The 15334-nt window shown below is 43.5% G+C and overlaps 1 long non-coding RNA gene across 1 annotated transcript in view; it reads right to left on the bottom strand.

The window, feature by feature from the left end:
- Nucleotides 1-5404: 5404 nt before the first annotated feature.
- LOC127749624 (uncharacterized) overlaps nucleotides 5405-15334 on the bottom strand; it is a 10767-nt gene continuing 837 nt past the window's right edge. Inside the window, exon 2 of the long non-coding RNA XR_008011242.1 lies at nucleotides 5405-6122. This is a non-coding gene — a long non-coding RNA (uncharacterized LOC127749624). The remainder of the gene's footprint in view (nucleotides 6123-15334) is intronic.

Raw genomic sequence — 15334 nt, 5'->3', positions numbered from 1 at the left:
ACAAACAAACAGAATGAAACTTTTTCGGTCAGTGGAGTAATGGGCTTCGCTAATCGCTCAGCCAATTATATATAACACCCTTCTCTCTTTTCTTTGCATAGATTTTGGGATTTGTCAGATGTGTTTCCCAAGGAGACTACGATGCGACCAATGTGGGCGCATCAGGGGCCCGACTGTACGAGCTGCTGGTACAGTCATTCGAATTTCTGGGTGTACCACTGGAAAACCTGGTAGGATTCGGGGGCGACAACGCATCAGTGAATAAAGGAGACCATAACTCTATTTTCAGCAGATTGAGGGAAAGGTGCCTGGGTGAGTGTTTTTCTCCTTAAAATGCGCATGTCTATTTACGATTATTTTCTACACCAGGATTCAATTATTATTATTTTTTTGATTTCAGGCATTGTGTTGATGAAGTGCATTTGTCACTCATTGCTCTTAGCTGCTAAATCAGCGTGCAAAAAATTTCCGCACGGCTGTGAGAATCTGGCACGCAACCTGCACAGTCAATTCAACCACAGCGACAAAAGGGTTGCTCAGTTTGAGGAATTCCAGGCATTCCTCAATACGGCTAATTCACGGTATCATACCATGTTGCGCTTGGCGCTTACCAGGTGGCTCTGGCTGAGCGCGAATGTTGACCGCATTCTCGAGCAGTGGGAGCCCCTGTGTTTGTTCATGGGCAACCACGCGTGAGGACACGACACACATTGCGGAAGTCATACACAAGTGCCAAGTGCCTGAAAGACCCATTCATGAGCTTGTACTATGTGGTATTGTTGACACGGAAAATCTTATCTTTATTTTAAATGCAGTCAGATCCGCCCTGAAAATGCGGACGCATTGAAGCCGTTGGCGCCAGGGACTGGCTCCGCCCTTTACCTTGGCGCGCCTGTGAACACGGGACTGCAGGCCGAGGCCGCACTCAGGCTTGACGGGGAAGCCCGGGCCCGCAGCGAGGGGTCGCCAATCGAAGGTTTCAGGCTGACTTGCAGAAAATTCTTAATCGACCTCTGCAAAGAGATTGATGCAGAGGAGATTCGATTTTAATGCCCCCTGCTTACCGCACTTACCGCCCTAGTGCCTCGGACAGCCTGCGAGCCGGGGAGTCTCCAGCTGGCCGACAGCCTGGCGGACCTGATCCGGCTCGTGCCGCGCGCGGCGCCCACGGACCGCGATGTCCTGAGGAAGAACGACGACGACTGGCGGGATCTTCCTATGGACAGCACTCTGACGCCGGATCTTCTCCAAGAAACAGAGGTGGACGTGTTCTGGGCGAAGGTACGTTTCAACAAAAACTTTCTCAACTTTTTCCGCTTTGCTACACTCTTCAAAGATTTAAGTACTCTAAAAAAATATTTTTTGTAGCTTGGGAAAGTTCCAGGCGGAGAGGGTGTACACAAGCAATAGAGCGTGTCATCCTTTATCCTGGCCGTCATGGCCTGAACGTTCCGGCGGGGTACATCCCACTCGGCCCGGTCAACATCACTCTCGACCAGGCGGCCGAGGGGCTGTATGCCGCGCCACCGCCCCACCTCACGGAGCAGCGGTCACTCACGACGCCGGCGCCGTACGTCGCCGCAGCCCCGCCACCACACCATGCCGCCCCACCTGCGCCACCCCAGGTCTTCGACGAGGTGGTGCTGCTGTGCTCCTCCAACCCTATCGTCACCCGGGCAGCACGGGACCTGTTTGGGGTGGTGCGGGCCATGGGCGCCGCCCACGGCGCGGGCGACACGGTGTCGCACCAGGCTCACCTCCAGCGCGCGGTGAGCACCATCCGGGCCTTCGTTTTCCACGGGTTCGACGCGGCCTACAAGCTGCGTCAAGGCGCGGAGTCCCGGTGGCAACCTGACATCCGCGGCCACCCGTATGCCACCAGGGCGGACCAAGGCGGACATCGGGTAAGGCGGCCCCGTTGGGAACGGCGGGCGTACTTCGCGGAACGCACAATGCGCAAATAGGTTTCGTCCCGGTCAGTACATTTATTCATTTTACTTCATTTCATTAATTCATTCAACTAGTCCGTTTCAACTTACCAAAAATAGTCTAAAGTCAAAATCAGTTCATTTATTAGTTTGTACGGGTGGGTGCGCACAGTACTAACTTATTATTGAATCAGAATAAAAGTCGCAATGCTCCCACCCTAAGGGCCTTCAACAACAAGTGTTTTGTAATTAGTTTAAGTAATTCAACGGTCCTGCTCCAATTTAAGTGTAATAACCCTCACCTTCTAGAGACATTTTGTTCAAGCTTCGCCCAGAAAATCTAGTGACAGAGGAGGCTGGGCAGAAAATCTATGAACAGTGTTATGAGTTTACATAGCTGCAGGACCACCGTCGCAGATGAAAATTTTGCAAGAGAGTGTTATGTGGCCACGGTGGTGCCTTAAGGAGGCTGGACTACCAAATTGCCTCTCTGATCTTGCGAAAGTGCTTCACTTCCCCCCCAGATTTGATGGTGATAGTTGAGTTTCAGTGGGAGAACCTGAAATCGGCGGATTGGAAGGAAAAAAACACACCGGAAAATTTTGGACGGAGATGAAGTCTTACGTGGACGTGGCGGGTGAGCGCCTCTACTCTGTCCTGGCTGACTTCACGACGCTGCTGCTCGTCTTGCCCTGGTCTACTGCTGGAGGGGACCTTCAGTATCATAAAGATAATCAAGGAACCGTGACGAAACCGGATGAAGAACACGGCCAGGACGGGACTTCGACGGCTCGGGAAGTGCGGCCACGACTACGAGTACCCGAAAGCTGTGGCCCTTAAGGAGATGAAGCCAATACGGAGGCTGCTGCCGTGCCAACACAATGCCTTCTGTGACAGGTGCATGCGAGCGTTCTGCCAAAAATACGATATAACACCTTATGAGGAGATGGTGCCCAAAGCATGACCGCTTTGCAGGTGCTTGATTGAGTCAGTCGTGCATAATTATTTTAAAATTTATTTGCACTCTGCAAGTTATGGAGTGAATCGGCTGCAGCAGGTATGCTTGCATTCAAAAAGTTAGAAAAATTGAAACTATAATATTCTGACATCAGCGTTAAATTCTGCAGGCAAGTAAACAAGATGACAGATATCATGAATAGCAGGGTACCAAGAAAAGCTTTGTAGCCTTATTCAGAACAGACACAGCTTCGTAGCCAACATTATAAAAGTAAGTTAAAACAAATTATATTACGACCGTCCTTACATTTTTCAACAAATATATTCTTTCCGAAGGTTATTTAAGTTTTTTTTGAAGACATAGAGAAATGTAGGATTATTTAACAGCTAAGAGAAAAGCAGCAGAAATTAGAGCAGAAGAGGCCATAACAAAATGTACGGACTCATATAAAATTCAAATGAACTGCAAACAATGTACCAAGAAGGGAGTATGCTTTTTCAGAGTCTACTGTAACTAGACTCTAAAGTATCCTGAAAACCACACTTGCGCTGCTCAAATCAAGACAAGTGACAAAATTAAGTACAAGTACATCATGACATCCCACCCAAATCAAGATTCACTTCAAGTTCCAATTTTTAATAGTTTTAAGTCTGCAAGTTTAAAACTATAAAGTTGATCAATTCTTATGTCACACCATTAGACAGAGGTTTTTCGCACTTGTACGGCAATCTTGTGGCCCAAATACTTTCTAAAATAAAAGTTTACGTTAGGTAGTTTTTGCTCAACTTTTCCGCCTTTCTACACTCTCAGCCCGTTACTGACACTTTGCAAATACACAATGAACTTGCTTGTACAGCAGTAATACTCACAAAATTGCACGTAATACTCACAAATTTAGTTACTACTACTAATTATTTTGTTAGCAAGTACTAAGCATCATCTTCCTAAGTAATTCCTCACAAATTAATTAGTATTACTAACTAAATTTGTGAGTATTACGTGCAATTTTGTGAGTATAACTGCTGTACAAGCAAGTTCATTGTGTATTTGCAAAGTGTCAGTAACGGGCTGAGAGTGTATATATTTATTACTGAAACCGGTTAAAGGCAGCAACATTACTAGGAGTGAGATGTTAAGCACACCCAGCAATCAAAATTTGTTGAGGAGAGAAAGGAGTGTGACCACACACAAGACATAGTAGGGTGTGGTCTTTGACAGGAAAGACATGCGGCTGCACCAGGTAGGCAGGGAAACGCAACACGGGGCACGTTTTTAGCAGATGATACCTTACAAATCTTACTTAACTGAGACTAAACATAAGTAAACATAAGAATAATTAAGTAAGGTGTCATTGCTTTTACTCTCGGTAAGGACAGAGAAGCGAGAGCAGGGCCAGCTATCTTAAATATTGTGCTAGGGGGGATAGTGAGGCTGAGGCTGAGGCTGAGGCTCGATTTCCGTCGCCGCACGCCCGAGCCGAGCGGGCCGCGCCAACCCCCCTCCCCACCCGCTCCCTCCGCTGGAGCCCCCGCTTTTAAACTAAACACAGGGAGGACGCCGGATTGTAAACAAACCGTAAAACGAATAATATGGTGATAGACGATACAGCGCGGTCACAATTCTTTTTACTACAGTGGTCCGTAATGTTTCTCTTAAACCATATAAATTATTTTGTAAAAATATGGGAGAAAGGTAGAACAAAGCTTACTCTTAAATTGGTATCATCTGCTTTTTTACATGCAAAACACCGCTTCTAGACGTCTACATTGTCCCACGTCCATAACGGGTTGATCATTTAAAACCGAGGGGTCGTCAACTCTCCTTGGCCTCGTACGGGGGAAAATTGAATATTACAAATAATATTAGTGATATTGAGCCAATTTTCAAGCTGTGCCGTCATAATGCTAGAAAAATGTGTAATATCGAGGTAATATTACCAGTAATATGGCTAATATTGGTGTACTATTTGAGGTAATATCAGTCCGTGTACGGAGGAATATCGAAGCTGACGACCCCTCGTTTAAAACATGTCCATTTTTCAGTACCTTTCTTCATACTTCATACTATTTATCCAATTTCTAGCCCTCAAAGTTTGCCAGTTGCAAGTGCAGAACTCTTTAGATCTATACCAGCAACTAGAAAACTGTTCTGCAGTTAGAACTGCAGAACAAACGAGTCCTGCAGTTAGAACTGCAGAACAAACGAGTTCTGCAGTTAGAACTGCAGAACAAACGAGTTCTGCAGTTAGAACTGCAGAACAAACGAGTTCTGCAGTTAGAACTGAAGAACAAAGGAGTTCTGCAGTTAGAACTGAAGAATAAACGAGTTCTGCTGCACAACAAACGAGTTCTGTAGTTAGAACTGGCGAATCAGTGCGAAGGAGGCAAGGGATAAACTGCTGAACCGGTTTCAGTTAGGAGAAATACCCTATTTATTCGTCCCGCTGTAAATGTAGACCGGTATTTGATGAGTGCTCTTATCATAACGTGTGCGAAGGGGGAAATGACACTGCTAAACCGAGTGTGTAGTAGTTTGCCAGTGTAAACTGCAGAACTAAAAGTTTGCTGGTTGTAACTGCATAGCTCTTTAGCACACCAGTTCTAAATGCATAACTTTTTCGTTCTACAGTTCTACTTGAAGAACACTTTCCCAGTTGTTGGTGCAAATCTTAAGAGTTCAGCAGTTAGAATTAGCGAACTAAAGAAGAGTTCTGCAGTTACAACTGGCAAACGTTTAGTTCTGCAGTTTACACTGGCAACCTACTACAGATTGAGATTAGCAGAAAACTGCTTAACACTTGCAAGTGTGCAAATGCAAGTTAAATACTTGAAAGTGTGCAGCTCCGTAGATGCTCTGGAAGCAGCCAAAAGCAACTCAGAATTGCTCCAAATGATCGAGGCAATCAAGGAATTGTCTACGGATCTGATGGAGTTGGGTATGTACCTGGCCCACCGCTTGGGAAAGATCTTCGCGGGTGATGCAAAAATTCACGGCAGGTTTATGTTTGTTCACATCACGAGTAATACTGATGAGGGTCTAGCACAGCGCCTTGAAAGAGTGCTACCTGCTGGACAGGGGGGAGCTCTGGGAGCAGCTCAACCAATGCAGTTGAGTATTTTTACAGTGTGTGGCATAATTTCCGCGTCTTGAAGTATGGAGGCGAGTTAGTCCTCTTGCAGAACTTGCTCAGCTTTCCATGCAACTCGATTCCCGCTGAAATGTGCGTACTCGGAAGCCTGCAGACACAAACCAAAAAGACATTTCAAAAAAAAATAATATATTTATTAGTAAAAACATCAGCAATAAAACAATGTTGATTTGTTAAAGATCTGTTAAATCATGACGTTTGAATACAGTACCTGCCCCGTGCGTATTAGAAGACCAAAAACTCCAGAAGTGACATTAAAACTTTTACTTTACATGGCGAATTTTCAAGGAAAGTTGACATTTCTAGTTATATTCCGTCGGAATATACCTCAAAGCGTTAGCATCCAGAAGAAATCTACTTTGCTTGTGGATAAAAATAAGGGCACTTCCGCAGCTTTTGTTCTTCTGATATGCACGGGACAGGTAGTCTATAGTGTAATTTCGACTACCGGAGGAAGAAGAATGGCGGTTAGGACATAAAGGTTCCTGATTGGCCGAGCGCTAACCCCCACTACCGGCGTGACGTAGAGGCGAGAGGCTCTCGACCTATCAGGAACCCTTATGTTCTACCCGCCCTTCTTCCTCCGTTAGTCGAAATACACTATTGTTAGATTTCCTCACAGACGTGATCATTCCGGAACCACACCCAGAGAATCGTATCTGTAAAACAAAGAAGGCTGTATTACAACAAAGATTTTTTTTTAATATGCCAGTATAGGCAGGGAGCCGCAAGGCCAGGCGAGCGGCTGAAGCGATGCTCTGTCCGCCACCCGCCGCCCTACCGGCCAGCGCGCGCGTTGCGCGAGGCGAATATTCAGATTTGTGCGAAACTTTGAGTCAATGAGCGAGTCACTTGGTATGAAGAAAAAGAGAAGATGGTGGCGTAGCGTAGCGCGGACCCAAAACAAAGCAAAGCTGCATCGTGGAATTGCGTTTATATTCAAAGTTGTGTATTTCAAATTAGTTTTTAATCTCTTTTGTCGTACAATCAACAGAAATATACCCGATATCAGCTCCAAAAACTCTATTTGGAAGGGTTTCGCAACCAGGTTATGTCGCTTTGTTTTGGGTCGCCGCCATCTTTTTCTTTTCTTCTTCATACCAAGTGACTCGCTCATGCGTAATTATGAAGTATTTTTAAAAGAACGGACTGGTGTGAGGTCAGACCGGGTCAGGCCGACTGGACCGCTGACTTTTGCAAGTTAATGTGGGAGAACCAGTTCACGTTTCGGAAAAACACAAAAATATTTGAAAAGGTGGCACTATAACGAGGGTCGTTTGTGGCGTCTTGCTTGATCCGATGCTTGGATCACTCACAAAAACAATTTCTTTCCAAGCGGAGCTGAGCGGGCGGCCCAGCCGAACCGAGCGCGACTATAGCGCCAGTCGAGCGGCAAGCGGCCGAAGCTCAGCTCGGGTGAGCCGCCCGGCTCAGCTCCATTTGGAAAGAAATTGTGATTGTAAGTTATCCAGATCTCAGATCAAGAAAACTTACAATGGACCTTCGTTGTAGTGCAACCTCACCGTCTGTGACGTGATTTCCCGGTGAGTGAAGTGGTTCTCCCACATTTACTTGCAAAAGTCAGCGGACCGGTCGGCCCGACCTCACACCAGTCCCGTTCTTTACAGAATACCTCATAATTAAGTGTTGTTTCAGTATCGTTTCACACAAAGTTTCACACAAATCTTAATACTGCGGGGCTTGGCTACACCGGGTAAGAGAAGATCAGAAATCGTATAAGCGTGGAGAGGAGCGGGGTACTGCCCTCTCCCAGCCCCGCTCCTCCCCACGCCCGGAGATTCATATTCTTCTCCTTTCGGTATAGCCGAGCCCCGTAGTACCCTATTCAGAAATAGACCATTTCAGTTTCGGTGACAAGAAGAAAATAATAAACAAAGCAAAATCAGAAAACATTACTGGCGTACTATAAAATGCGTAAACTGATCTTGGTTACAGATTTCAGTGAGCTATGAACAAATAATAACATAAGATTCTAGCATGTAGGCCTGGAGGATATGGTATTTCACTTGAAACAAACCGGATCCAGAGAAGAACAGCAGTTCTTCCCGAACCCTTTTCACTGCACTGATTGACTGGACGTCGACGTAGTTGTCGAACTGGCCGCAAGGGCGGTCGATCGCTAGTGTCGGTTCGGAGAAGGTTCGTCTGCGTCGGCCAATCAGCGCCAAGGAGGAGAGGGTTCGGGAAGAACTGCTCTTCTTCTTTGGATCCAGTCTCAGTCAGGTAAATAGGGTATTCCAATGGAGCACGAAGCGGAAGCAAGAAGAACAAAAACGGAAGGTGGAAAGGCGCCCACACTCCTCCCCGCCTGCCCCCCACTCCACCCCGGGCGCTCCCCCACTCCGTCTAGTAGAGGAGAGGGAGACGGCGCGGGCGCCCTTCCACGTTCCGTTTTTGTTCTTCTTGCTTCCGCTCCGCGCTCCATAGACCACTCTGCTCGTACCTCTCGAAAAACAAATGCACCGGAAGTCGGCTATTTCAAATCGAAATTAAGCCTCCATAGAGCCCTAAAATATGTTCGAAAGTGACAAATTATTTCTCCTGGGAATTTATTTATGAAGTTTGCACAATATTATGGTGTAATAAGGCCTCTGGAGCCGGTTTTAGATGACTTCCGGTGCATTTGTTTTTCGAGAGTATCGCGATTAGCGGGTCCAGCGGAATAGTCTATTGGAATACCCTATTACCTCATTTATTTGACATGTTATAAATGGAAACCTGCATTAGGGCATATCACTTGACGGTTCCTAAGGAGAACAGCAGTCCTTCCTGAACTCTTTCATTCCTTGCAAGTGTTTAACTCAGTGAGAAGTGCTCAACCAATGAGTTGCACACTTGCAAGTATTCAACTTGCACTGGCACACTTACAAGTTTTGAGCAGTAAGCCATTTCAGAGAACTGGGAAAGAATAACAGCACAACGTCGGTCAGGGGGAAACTGTTCGACGAATCACGGGCCACTTTGTTTTTCGTGCTGTTCTTCTTTCCGAGTTCTCTGAAATAGCGTGTTGCACTTAGATTATCGGTGTATGTGGTTTCCTGGTTTCCCTCAATAGTCCACCCGCCCCTTTCCCTCACTAGCCTGGGTGGCCTGGGAAAACCCACTGCCCCGCGAAGCCTGTTACGCATGAGTCCGAGTCCACAAAGAGGGGGCACTTAACGAGCGTCTCCAGGTGTACTCGTACGGAGTATGTAAGTATCCACCCCTCTCGAGTTTGGCCAATTTTGTATACTTTTCTTCTTGCATTTTTTTGTTTTGTTTTTACAGTGATGTTTGAAAAAACTGGAATGGGGTACTCCAAAGCTCGTTAAGACCGGAAGGAGACGAACAAAAATCGTCGGGCACAGGGAGGAGCGGGGATGGGCGGGGGCACAACCAGTACCCCGCTTCTCCCTGCGCCCGACGATTTTTGTTCTTCTACTTCCGGTCTAGCGGAGCCCTGGCGTACGTACCTTATAGCCCCAGTCAAACGAATTTTGTCAAAATTACATCATTTTGATGTCATTGTCAAGATTTTGTCATTTTTTTTTACATCTTGATGTCATTTTAAGATCATTTGATTTCATTTAATGTCAAAATGACATCAAGATGTAAAACGAAAATGACCAAATCTTGACAATGACATCAAAATGATGTAATTTTGACAAAATCCGTTTGACTGGGAGGCCATTTCTAACCATTTTCAACTGATTTTTTAAAACTTCCTTTCAAGAAATCTACTGAAGTTGCATGGGAGTTGGTTTTCGGTATTGATATCAAGTATACTACGTGTAAGGATTATGTTAAACCCCAATGACCTCACATTCGATTCCTTTACAATACATCCTGCTACAGAGCTTTTAGCAGAAATATCTATAAAAATCGGTTTAGAAACCTTGCACATGATACGAAATTCCCCTCTAGTTCTTGAAATCAGGTTTGAAGTAACCATTAAAAAATATCAAAAAGCTGTGACGAGCATTTTTGATTAAAAGAAAGTGAAATGCCGTATTGCAGAAAAATCTTATTTATAGGTAATTTCCAAAATTAAATTACTAACAAATTACGTAATATAAATCAAAACCTCTGTGAAAATAACATAAATTTTCTGTTGTTTCACTGAACTACTTAGGTGATGAAGAAAATTGTCAGAACACAAACTTCAGCATTTCAGTTGACAGTTATTCAAGTAATGTTACGCCACATTGTTGATCATGTAAAACATGTTACATTCCTCTAATCGTGATGTCACATTTGTTTCAACATGAAACATTATGAAAGAGTTACATCCGTAAGCATGTGACAGGTGTCACAGGTAAAAGAATGTGATGTCACATGAATTGAATAACAGTGAAGTACGGAGAAAGGACATAATAACTTGCACCTTTATTTTCCAAAAATTGAAAGACCGATATATTGATTTACTTTTGATATGCTGCCACTAAAATAAGTCCATTTCACAGAAATTAAAATTATTAAAGGATAATGTTAGCAGCAGACTATACATTTTTACAATGATTACAACATTACCTTTTTTTTGAAAGTCATGATTTTTCATTGCTGTTACTTCACTGAAATGTTTAAGTTTGCGTTTGGACCATTTGCTCTATGATTTTAGTAGTTAGGGAGAGGAACAGAAACTAATTTATGTTTATTACCACATGGGTTTCAACTAACATTACCTAATTTGGTTGGTAATTTTGTCAAAAAGCTGAAAAGGCGCACACACAGTTTCTTGTTAATTTTTTAGTGTTCACCTTAAACTTTATTTTAAGGCCCAGAAAGGAATTTTGTTACATGTAGAAGGTGTCTAAACTAAATTTTATGTATTTCTGTTTGAAAAGATCTAATAGTGGGATGTGGAGGAATGGAGGATGGTGTTTAGCATCATCCTAACAGTTTACTTGATGTCAATCTCGAGAGCCCCCTCTCATGCAACTTACGTGGGTGGGACGTTCTATGGCGTAAGGGCAAAAATCGTGACACTCAATTTTTGATTTTGACCAAGTAATTTTTTTTTCTCTTATGTAATAATGTCAAATGATCAGAAAAAAATGGCTCATATGGTCGGTGAAATATACACAAAAAAAATATCTAACTTGAAAGGCCTGGCAATCAATTTTAATGAAATATTTTTTTCCTGATTCAGTTTGACATTCTGATTTCTAAATACTTTGGCCCATCCTCTGGACTTGTACGGTTTAAAAGTTAGCTCCCTCTGTAACAGTCTAATTTCTGAGTTTCCACTAATTTACCTAATAAAATATATCCCAGCATGTTTGCAAGTGGCTGCTCAGGTAAGAATATTGTCATGGGGGTTAAACTCAACTATAGAAAGTATATACTGATTTAAAAAAAGTATCATGTAATGTGACGTGTAAGTCATCATGAAGTTAAACCTCTGACGTTGACTTTGGCTATAGTTCTGTTGACGATCCTTTTTTTTTTTAAATGTAGGCATTAATGTTTAACACCCCTTTAGAGGCATTGAGTCCTAACTGTGAAAAATTATAGCACTGGGTACAGGAACATTTTACATGGAAGATCATGTGCAATTGCAATTTAAAATTGTAAATCTACAATCACAACAGAGTAAAATCTTCTGAACATTTTGATTAATGGCTTACGGAAATCTGTAAACTTAAGCTAAAAGCACTCATGAATGCGCCAGCATGAAGAAATTTGTTCATACTGGCGTATTATAAAATGCGTAGGCTGAGTATGTTTACAGATTTTAATAAGCTAGGCACAAAAAAGTTCATTAGCTTTTAGTGTGTACGCATCGACTAGCAATGGTAAATTACAATCGTACATTTATGGACATATCTTTTAGTCGAAGCGGTTCGACCTGGAATACCAAAACAATACTGCAAAATGTATATAAAGCGTGAATTTTTTTTTACACGTTCCCTAGACCCAGTTGGTCGATTTGACCCGCCGGTCACCAAAATCTGACCCATAGGAGCCGAGATTTTAACGCATTTGTTCAAAATTTAACCGAAATTGACGAAAATTTCAAAATTGTCGTACAGAGGCATTCCGGGACACTTGTCCGGATAATTTCTGGGAGAGAAAACGATTAAAACAACATTCAAGTACCTACGACCTCCCACTTAGGCCCTAACGCCGCCATTTTGGAAAATTAGGGCCTAAATCACAAATTATTAACGTTCGCTGCAGGGGCCCGTGTTAGGTGTCGTTTCCGCATGTTGTAGTATCTCTGACGCCGAATATGAGGTCAAATGGCTTGAAATACCACTAAGGGTCCATTTTAACATTGTTCAAAATTTAACCGAAAATGACGGAAATTTCAAAATTGTCGTAGAAACGCCATCTGGGACACTTTTCGTAGTAATTTCTGCGAGAGAAAACGAATGAAACAACATCCAAGTACGTACGACCTCCCACGTAGGCCCTAGACACCGCCATTTTGGAAAATTAGGGCCTAAATCGCAAATTTTTAACGTTCACTGTAGTGGCCCGTGTTGGGTGTCGTTTCCGTATGTTATTGCGTCTCTGACGCCGAATATGAGGTTAAATGGACTGAAATACCACTAAGGGTCCATATTTACATTCGAACGGTCCCTTTACCTATGGGTGCAAAAGGTCTAAATTTGAGTAATTTCCCGTAATACGCGATCAACGACCTTTCTGCGTGGGTGTGCGAATGAAAAGAATAACAATTTATTCGCGTTATTAACTGTAACTGCTGTATTATGACAATTAAGAGTCGGCACTATATTGACAGTTTGGCGCGAAAAACTTCGAAAATAAGAAAAGCCCACTATTAAAAATAAGTGGAATTTTACCCGCCCAGTGGACTTGCAACTTTGCCAGCCCGTCTTGGAAAGTTGATTTCCTGACTCATGGGCATGGGCATTCTCCTCTATTTGCCCACAAGTTGTAAATTCACGCACCCACACATCGGAATTCTCACCGACAGCTTGATTAATTTACCACCCGTGGGCTAGTAGAAGGCCAATGCATGCCAACGGAGGGGGAAAAAAAACTTGTAATTTTTCTGGATTCTAGTATTGAAAAGATGACATGTGGCTGATAATAATAAGAAACGGGGAATATAATAGACAATAGATATTAGTCAGGACTTGTTACTTCAAAGCCAAGCGAGGTCCGCTGCTGCTTGAGCTGAGGAACAACATGGGTTGCTGACGCTCCTCTAACCGTGAGCTAACCGTAACCTAGTGGTCAAGATTGCGGCGCAGCAACCCAGAGGTCCAAGGTTCGAGCAAAGGTAACAGCAAAGGTAAAAAAAATAATTGATTTAATGTGTGTTGATATATCTGTTAAAAATGAACGTTCAGTTGGAAGGGGGGAAAAGTCCGGAACGGGAAAACCAGGCTAGGGGAATAACTTTGCCAAGGAAATACATTCCTTAAAAGAAGTTATATGCCTCTTTATCAAACTCACCATTTGCCACCGGCAAGTCTCCGGAACCTGAGAGAGTTCTTAGTAACTTCCGTGAAATAGACCTTTAAACTGTTAATGATTTTCACGTTTATCGGCCAGAGCACAGCTACACATGTGCAAAAGGTATTTCAATCACTGAAAACACTGGTAAAACAAAGGCACTAAACAACACCTTTCCCCGGGGCACGAAAGTCAAGGGCGCAGTTTAGTGCCTTTCTTGGGTCGTTAAAGTTTCGTGCCTTGCCAAAGGCACTAAACTTGTATGGAACTCATATGAAGCTAGCCAGCAAAAGGAGTGAAAGGTAACATTTAGTGCCTTTTAAAGGTAGGGATTCGCACCTTTGTTTTTCCAGTGAAGATATGAGTGTGGTGTCATGCTGGAAATGAGTGAGACAATTTTGCCTCGCTCAATCAGAGCGATGACTGTAAGGTTCACCCTATTTGAGTCATATAAGCACCAAATTCTCACTCTGGAGGAGTAAGATTTTCCTGACCTCGCCCAATCGCAGTGAGGACCGCAAATTATGACTCAAATTGAGTGAGAGTCAGATATCTCGCTCTCAGGAAAGCGAGATTTTTTGTAGATAACTGATCTCGCTCTACTGAGAGAAAGATATCTGACTCTGACATTTTCAGTGATAGCTTTCTCGTATTTTGTATACAAGGGGAAATACCCTGATGTAGGATTATCTAACATGACACCAATTTAGGCCTTTTGCACCCTTAGTATACGGACCGTTCGAATGTAAAAATGGACCCTAGTGGTATTTCAGTCCATTGTACCTCATATTCGGCGCCAGAGACACTATATCATGCGGAAACGACACCTAACACGGGCCCCTGCAGTGAACGTTAAGAATTTGTGATTTAGGCCCTAATTTTCCAAAACGGCGGTGTCTAGGGCCTACGTGGGAGGTCGTACGTACTTGGATGTTGTTTCATTGGTTTTCTCTCGCAGAAATTGCTTCGAACAGTGTCCCAGATGGCGTTTCTACGACAATTTTGAAATTTCCGTCATTTTCGGTTAAATTTTGAACAATGTTAAAATGGACCCTTAGTGGTATTTCAAGCCATTTGACCTCATATTCGGCGTCAGAGATACTACAACATGCGGAAACGACACCTAACACGGGCCCCTGCAGCGAACGTTAATAATTTGTGATTTAGGCCCTAATTTTCCAAAATGGCGGCGTTAGGGCCTAAGTGGGAGGTCGTAGGTACTTGAATGTTGTTTTAATCGTTTTCTCTCCCAGAAATTATCCGGACAAGTGTCCCGGAATGCCTCTGTACGACAATTTTGAAATTTTCGTCAATTTCGGTTAAATTTTGAACAAATGCGTTAAAATCTCGGCTCCTATGGGTCAGATTTTGGTGACCGGCGGGTCAAATCGACCAACTGGGTCTAGGGAACGTGTAAAGAAAAATTCACGCTTTATATACATTTTGCAGTTTTGTTTTGTGTACCGCTTCGACTATTTCGCATGGTACCTTTGCTTTTCCTGTATTCTTTCGTCTCCAAGTGAAGCCGGACTCAAGAAAGTTTTATAGGGTCTGGGTCTAGATGATGCGACCAATCACGGCTCACTCGACACTTCTCCGCTCCACTCCTCGACGCAACTTGTGTCGAAAAGTGTCAAGAAGTGTCGACACATTGCACAAGAAAGCATTCTGGTAAAGCTGAAATGCAGAAGAATGAGGGGAACAAGAAAACGGACACTGTTAAATTCCTGCGAAGTATTTTGCTCCTTTGTAACTACGAAGCATTTGCTTTGCAATTACAAAGTGATGCTTTGAAATTACGAAGTGACACTTTGCAGTTGCAAAGCGATGCTTTGCAGCGTTTTCATTGCTTCGCAATTGCAAAGCATCACT

Source organism: Frankliniella occidentalis, unplaced genomic scaffold (genome assembly GCF_000697945.3).
Source record: "Frankliniella occidentalis isolate FOCC.00 unplaced genomic scaffold, Focc_3.1 Scaffold70, whole genome shotgun sequence".
Taxonomy (NCBI): Eukaryota; Metazoa; Arthropoda; class Insecta; order Thysanoptera; family Thripidae; genus Frankliniella; species Frankliniella occidentalis.
Note: the sequence above shows the minus strand (reverse complement) of the source record. Positions and strands in the feature narration are given on the sequence as shown.